The sequence below is a fragment of the Octopus bimaculoides genome, chromosome 3, assembly GCF_001194135.2.
Source record: "Octopus bimaculoides isolate UCB-OBI-ISO-001 chromosome 3, ASM119413v2, whole genome shotgun sequence".
Taxonomy (NCBI): Eukaryota; Metazoa; Mollusca; class Cephalopoda; order Octopoda; family Octopodidae; genus Octopus; species Octopus bimaculoides.
Genome location: NC_068983.1, coordinates 94,366,984 through 94,374,643, shown reverse-complemented (window position 1 = coordinate 94,374,643; position 7,660 = coordinate 94,366,984). Strand labels below are relative to the sequence as shown.

Below are 7,660 nucleotides of genomic sequence, written 5' to 3'. Positions count from 1 at the left end.
ACATACCTTCATCTACATGTACATATAGATACATAATTGGGTACATGACATGGCAAAAGAACATGGACAAAATGATAAACAAGGTACAACAAACAAGCAAGCCACATAGAAACATCTCCTTCATCAGCTGCCACCATTAAAACACCACCGTTTTGAAGAATTAAGGCAGTACACATCGTTGAAATGGTTCTTCCCACGAACACAAATTAAATTATTTTCGTGGAGGGTAGTGGCGGACGGAAAACGAAACGGTGAATAAACAAACAAGCAAAAAGGCTGTAGAGCCAGACGTGAAGTGTGTATGTATTGAACGCTGTGAAACACAAACAGGAGGGGCAAAGAAGTACATGCGAGCTTGGGGAGTCCAAGAACGAAAAGAAATAGCAGCCGGACACACGTGATCCATTTGACTAACCTATAGTTTATAAGCAAATGTTATTCTCTTCACACAGAAAATAGGGCTGGTTGGCTACTTATCATATATACATATGTGGCACTAGCCCATAAATGCATTAATACATAGCCCAGTTTTCAATTTCCAATAAAAACAAGCATATTACTTGTTTAGGAAAATCTTGAATATCACTTCTATTTTCCTTTCTTTATGAACCTGAATCTAATGTAGGTATGATTGTAGTCATGTTTCATGAGGAAGAAATATCCCATGGTTTATGAAACAACTACTTGTTTGAAAGGTTTAGATTAATTAGAGTTGCTGTAGTAACTAGGCACCTTTATTTTTAACCTTTTGCCTGCCCTTTGTATCACTGCTGATACACAGGTCATATTTCCCTTGTATCCATACATTATATATGATACACATTCCCAATTCATTTCAACTAGCAGAGTACTGTGAGCCTTATGAAAGGACAGCTTTACATTACTCAAAACATATGAAACAAGGGCTAACTAAAAGTCTGAAAACAAGCATGGATGGTTAAGACAAATTTATGAAAATGCTCTGGGTAGGCAAATTATTAAGACTTCCTCAACGACCTATGATGATCCTTCCAAAATATTAGAAATACTGGGTCTTTGAATTCACTTTTGCTATATTTCTCAAAATAATATGTTAGTTTCCTTTCAATTAATTCTTTATCAATGTTTAATACTCAGAATATTTTTTTTAATACCAGAACATAAAGATAATATTGCAAGTGAAATGTGTCACCTGTCTGAAGCAATTAGTTGGTTGAGTTTCCTGTGCTTGATAACTCATTAGAATCAATGGCAATTATAGGTGAAAGAGACATACAAGCAAAAAGCAAGTTATCCAAAGACAACCTCAATCAATCACTTCTGCTAGACCAAACACAGATGTTGTTTAGTCATAAATCAGCCCTGAGTAGAGCTATAACCAGTGAAGACCGTTTCTTTTTTTTTTTTTATAGAAATAACATTGTACTCTGGACTACATTAATTAATGTGTCTTACCTTATTTTTTAAGATGGTTTAGAATGATTTGGGGGAAGTTTGCTTGTTATTTCTAGCTACCTGAGCAGAGAGACACCCTCAGTGACACACTAGCACAGAATAGAAAGATAGATGTTCAAGTGAAGCATTAGTTCATTATTTTACATCTTCAAATGTCTTAAAACTTTTGATTTAAAGATACCATGTAGTTGATGTGGCTGCTAACTTTTCAGGAAGAGACAAATGAAAGCATGGTGTGAGACCAATACTATCTAAGTGAATAAAACACACTTACAACAAGGAGTTCAATAGAATATCTAAGATTTAACATACTGAGAGTTTGTCTTTGTGTTAACAAGAAAAGATTTTATATTAAGAACAAAATATTTTCAAGGCATTTAATTGCTTTATTTCATCAATAGTTCAATAAATAAATACATTTGTATTGGGAAGATTTGAATATCAGGTGTCACAGTGAGCAGAAGTGATGACACCTGGTGAAGGAAAATACCAACACTGTCAACATGGCACACAGTCATTGTGATGTTAGGAATAGAAATCAGTTTAATTAGTAATTGTGATTAGGAAAACTTTGTTAACTTGAAAATGAGTCAACATATGAATTCCAAACCTACAGAAATATTATAAAGTACCAACAACTATTTTATGGAACCAGATATGGAGTTAGATCATTGTTAGGGTCCAAAATGACACCCAACTGCCAACAGAAACAACAGGATTAACAGCAGAGAATGAATAAAATTTCATTAAAGAAAAAAAATAAGGAAAAAAAAAAGTAATGTTACAGAATTGAGCTGTATACCACAACCCAATAATACTTCATTGTAAAACCTTCCTTTAGTTTGTATAATGTACACTGTGTGTGAGTCAATATTGAAAAGACGATCTCTGAAAGACAAAGTCTTAAAACTTGGCACTCTACTTCTGAGCAAAATAGCTTTCTGATATTAAAGAAATACACACACACACACACACATATATATCTTTCAAATCCTTAAATCCATCTTCCTCTAATAACCTCATAGATTGTAATGGATTAAAAAGAAGTAACCTTTTTTACTTTCTCACTCAGAGACACCATTAATTAACATATTTAGGCAGGAAGAGAGATCAAATACTTAAAAGTCTTGAAATGGGTACTAACAGCTGTTATTGTGTTTTGATAAACCATGTTAATTGTAGTTTTATAGTCTTCACCAAGGACAGGGGTTAAGTTTTAATTGTTGTAGAAGGATGTGAAGTATGGTAACTTGATACTAACTAGGTATTTTATAGGTAAATGATCAGGGGCTTTACATCCTGATTTGGCTAACTTGGTCAATTGTCCTTGTTAATTGAAAGAACAAATAGCATATGAGAATAATGGAAAAATATCCATTTTACACTAAATTCACTGATAAATTATTTCTAACATAGGGACAAGGTTACAAATCCTGAGAAAAGGTACAGTCAAGCCTGGAATTTGATTGTTATTATTTTATTCACTCCAAAAGGATGAAAGGCAAAGTCAATCTTGATAGAATTTGAAATCAGAACATAAAAAAAGAATGCATCTAAATATTGGAAGGCAGTTAATCAATTGCTCTTCCATTTCTGCCATCCACCACTCAGAAGCCAGTAATGATGATGAGAAGCAAAACAAGAAGAAAGTATGGATGGATGGATGGATGACTGAATGAATGAATGAATGAATGCTAAGGAAGTAACTTGGCAACAAAATGTAGCTTGCAACTATGAAGTTATACTCAGTTCACCCCTACAACCATTTCATATTGAGAATGAAAGGAAAAGTGATTTGAAGGTGAATAAAAAAAATGGAATGTGGAAACAATAAGATACTGTGAAATGTATTTAAACCTATTACTGCTGAGTAAAGATCTTTATAGTAAACAACATTTTACACAGATTGGTCTAATGCCAACAGTAGTACAGATTGTTTAGAATACTGGAATGATGCACAAGCAAAGGATGAATTAGGTGATAATAGTATCAAAGTAATTTAAAACAGGGTTTATTGTATTTCCTTTTCTGTTTTGTTTTTAATTTAAAATATACTGGTTTAAAGAGTTCCATCAATAAAACTGCAATGTATTTAAAAACTGGATATACATCACTCAACTTGCCTTGGCTAATAAGAAATATTCCGGCTATTGGTGGTTAGTATCAGGAAAAGAATTGAGATACAAACATTTTTTTTCTCTATAAGATGTAACAGAGTATAGTGTTTCCATGGAAATGTTCATAATTAAGTCATTCTTTAACCCTTTAGCATTCAGATTATTCTATCATAATGTAATGCTTATGCATTCACACTGTTTCAACTTAATCATACATTATCTCATAACTTTGAGACTTCAATGATGTGATTGTTTACTTTTAGAGTACCATTGTAGGGTAGGTGTGAGAGTTTGGATCTGGTCATCATCATCATCATCATCATCATCATCATCATTTAATGTCCGTTTGCCATACTGGCATGAGTTGGACGGTTTGACAGAAGCTGACCAGCTGAAGGGCTTTTCAGGCTCCCGGTCTGTTTTGGCATGGTTTCTATGGCTGGATGCCCTTCCTAATGTCAATTTGATCGCAAAACAGGTAAAATATTTTGGCCTGATTTGGCCAGTTTAAATGTCAAAGGGTTAAACCCAGTTATTCAGGAAGTAATATGTTGGAGTGTTAATTAAATCCTTTACCATCTGACAAAAACTTCAACAGGATATGGTTCCCTGGATAATAAGCTAGCAATCATATCTATCGGGGGAATATAAACTACTTTTATTCAAGAACATAAACAAAAAAGAATAGGAAATCAATGTAAATCAGTTTGGTATTTTACTTACTTAAGTATGGTGTAGAGAGAGTTTGCTGTAAAACCATGCCAGCATGGTTCAATCTCGTCAACTGGTAAAGTACAATAAACTAAGTCAGCTTAGGGTTGTTGTGACCTTATTGGCATGAATTAGTTAACTTAGCAACAAATCAGTTTAACTAACTTAATAATGACACATTTAGCTATCACAGTAACAACACATTTTGGTTTAGCTAATTTAGTAATGGTGTTGTAACTTGGTAAATAGAAAAAAAATTATCAATATTAAAAATTGGAGCAGGAATGTGGTAGGTGAATACAACTACAAACAACTTTACAATAAAGTAAAATAATATATGTGTATAAAAAGACAAAACTTTAACACAAGCCACTATCAAAACTAAATATTAAAAATATGGAAAAGGAAGGAAATTTTACTTAAAAATCCTGCTGAAGATAAAATCAATTACTAGAAGTAGAGTTTGCCAATAGGCACATTTGAGAATGGCAAGGCAAGAATTACCATGGTTGGTTTTGTATATTTTAATGAGGTAGTGATAGCTGAAGAATCTAGTGGCAGGAGGCATGAGAGAAAAATACTGCAAGTTCAAAATATGGTCAAAGGATTGCACTGAGGTTTGAAACATTTACAGGCACCATAATGATCAGAGTGGTACAAAAACAAAAGAAAAAGAGAAAAAAGAAATGAGGTATAAAAAAAATTAAATAAAAATTATGTTAAAATTAACAACTGTATAATAGAATAAAAAATTACTTGTATAGTTAGAAAACACCAATGCTATTTTCACTAATAAAAAAAATCGGTTTTCAAATTTCACTTTTTCAATAAAATATTACACATGTAATATATGATGCTTTTTGACTCATAACTATATATTTTTCAATTTCATTTAATTTCCTGTATGTGTATTTTAAAAGAAACACTAGAATAAGAAGAATTCTCCAGTTGTCTTCAATTACAATATTGTTACTCTAAGAAACAAGGAGCCATATTACTGTATTTACATATCATATACTAAGTTCTAAAAATGAGACTGAACTCATTTTTATGATAATTACATGGTATAGTTAATTAAAACATATTATTTAGGACTTTGTATATAATATGTAATTATAGAACAGAATAAGTAAATGGCAGCTGAAGATAACTGGAGAACTTACAAAGAATAAAAATAATTTCATTTGCAATCAAAGAGTTAATAGTCAGCAAGTATCAGATATTGTATGAAACTTCATCATGGAAACACAGAATTTTAATCACAATTGTGCTGTTTATAATGTTAAAAGGTGACTAAATTATCATTTTTCAATTAACTGATCAGTATTTTGACCATTTAATGTAATAGAAATGTTATAATAGTCTAACTTTACTAGCCATGTGTTGAAGTCTATGCTTAAAAAGCCACATACAGGCTAGTTTTGATAACAAAAATGTGATTGAAAGTATACATCTAGTGAAAATATTGAACAATCATATAAAGTTTACACATAAGAAGCAAATACGTTTGATGCGTTCTGCTGAACAGCACCTGAACAGTGAGTAAAAGAAAACAAAATATACATGATTGAAGTAAATGTTTGGAAACATTTACTGTGGCATATTTCAACAATGTTTAACACAAGAGAAAAGTAAAATCTCAGACAAATACTATGATTGATTGATTGATCTTCATCTACTTTCAAAATACAATATTACCAGCAAATAAGATTTAAAGTAAGAGAGCTGGAGATAAAAAACAATAATTTTAGTTTCTTGTTGGTTAACCTAGGATTGAACATTGTAAAAATGTTTATACTTGAAACAAAGAGAAGTGTACTGGTATAATACATTTGAGAGAGCATTATATCTATTTATTTTCACTCTGTAAAAATAATAATCATAAGATAAAATAAGAAACACCAATAAATGAAACAGATATTTAGACATTTAATATACTTAAATATAATATATTAAAAGAAAATTTATTCTGGAGTCCAGATCTTCCTCACTAACATATACAGAATTTTGCAATAAATAATACAGAAGCTTTGTGAATGTCATTTTAATGAAGTGAATTTTTAACTTTCTTCATAACTAAATTGGTGTTAGAAAACTGACATCGTAACAAAGGGCAGCTAAGTTTTTTTTAAAACAACTGTTACACATCCAAAAAAAAAAAATCACATATATAAGACACATTTCCTCTCAACTCATTTTAACTTGTTGTCCACATTTAAAATTGTTAATTATATATTTAAAATAATAATTAAAATTTTCAATCAATTTTTCAATTTCAAAAGCACCATTTAGTTTCTGAATTCATCTCTAACCATGTTCACAATAATGATCACACTACAGCTATCAGCATCATCATCATCATCATTATTATTATTATTAATAATAATAATATTATCATTTCATTGTCATCTAAAATAAATTATCAGTTTTAACATTGTTTCAACAAATTGAATTTGTGGCAAGTGTGATATATTCTAAAATTTGTCATTTCCAAACCATTCAACGTATTAGAGTTTATATCAAGTGATGCTTTGCTTCTGTTTGCTTGATTCAATCAAATAAGATTTGCTTAATAGATTTTTTTCTGTTCAGATATTCTCCAGCAGCGTTCAAAGAGTAATCCACTCAGAACAGAGTTAGCAGAAAAAATAGCAAGTTTATGCTGGAATGTTAACAAGAGCACAACAGAGAAATGTCACTAGGCTATTGGAAACTGAAAAAGCAGAAGAGGGCTTCTAAGAGATAGAATTAAAGTTTGCTGCTAAAACGGCCTGGTTTACCAAATGGAAGATAGTTTACAGAAGTAAGCAGCATCGATGGTCACAAAATACTTCAAGTTTTATAACAGGAGCTGCAATTAAAGATAGAATATTATAAGCTGGATTATACTGACATACAAATCTATTAAATTCAATAAAGTAAAATAGAAATTTTTCTTTCTTTCTCCTTTCATTCAGTTCTCTATCATTTATTTCTAGCAATCTCAAAATAGTAAAGAACAGGCCCGTTTTTGACGAAGGATTACAGAAAAATTTAGCCCCACCCCAACAACAACAAAATTATAGCATCTGAAAGATTATGGAAGATCTGACAACACATACTAGTGAGCAAATTGGAACAACTCCAATGAGAATTACTGAAAGTGCAGTAACTTCAATGTTGAATAACTACACCATCATCATCATCGTTTAACGTCCGCTTTCCATGCTAGCATGGGTTGGACGATTTGACTGAGGACTGGTGAAACCGGATGGCAACACCAGGCTCCAGTCTGATTTGGCAGAGTTTCTACAGCTGGATGCCCTTCCTAACGCCAACCACTCAGAGAGTGTAGTGGGTGCTTTTACGTGTCACCCGCACGAAAACGGCCACGCTCGAAATGGTGTCTTTTATGTGCC

At 31.7% G+C, this 7,660-nt stretch overlaps 1 protein-coding gene across 5 annotated transcripts in view; it reads right to left on the bottom strand.

Moving 5' to 3' along the window:
- Positions 1–1,799: 1,799 nt before the first annotated feature.
- LOC106877521 (retinoblastoma-associated protein) overlaps positions 1,800–7,660 on the bottom strand; it is an 82,510-nt gene continuing 76,649 nt past the window's right edge. For all 5 annotated transcript variants that reach the window (XM_052966334.1, XM_052966330.1, XM_052966331.1 and 2 more), the window contains exon 31: positions 1,800–7,113. The gene's annotated coding sequence lies outside the window, so the exon portion shown is untranslated. The remainder of the gene's footprint in view (positions 7,114–7,660) is intronic.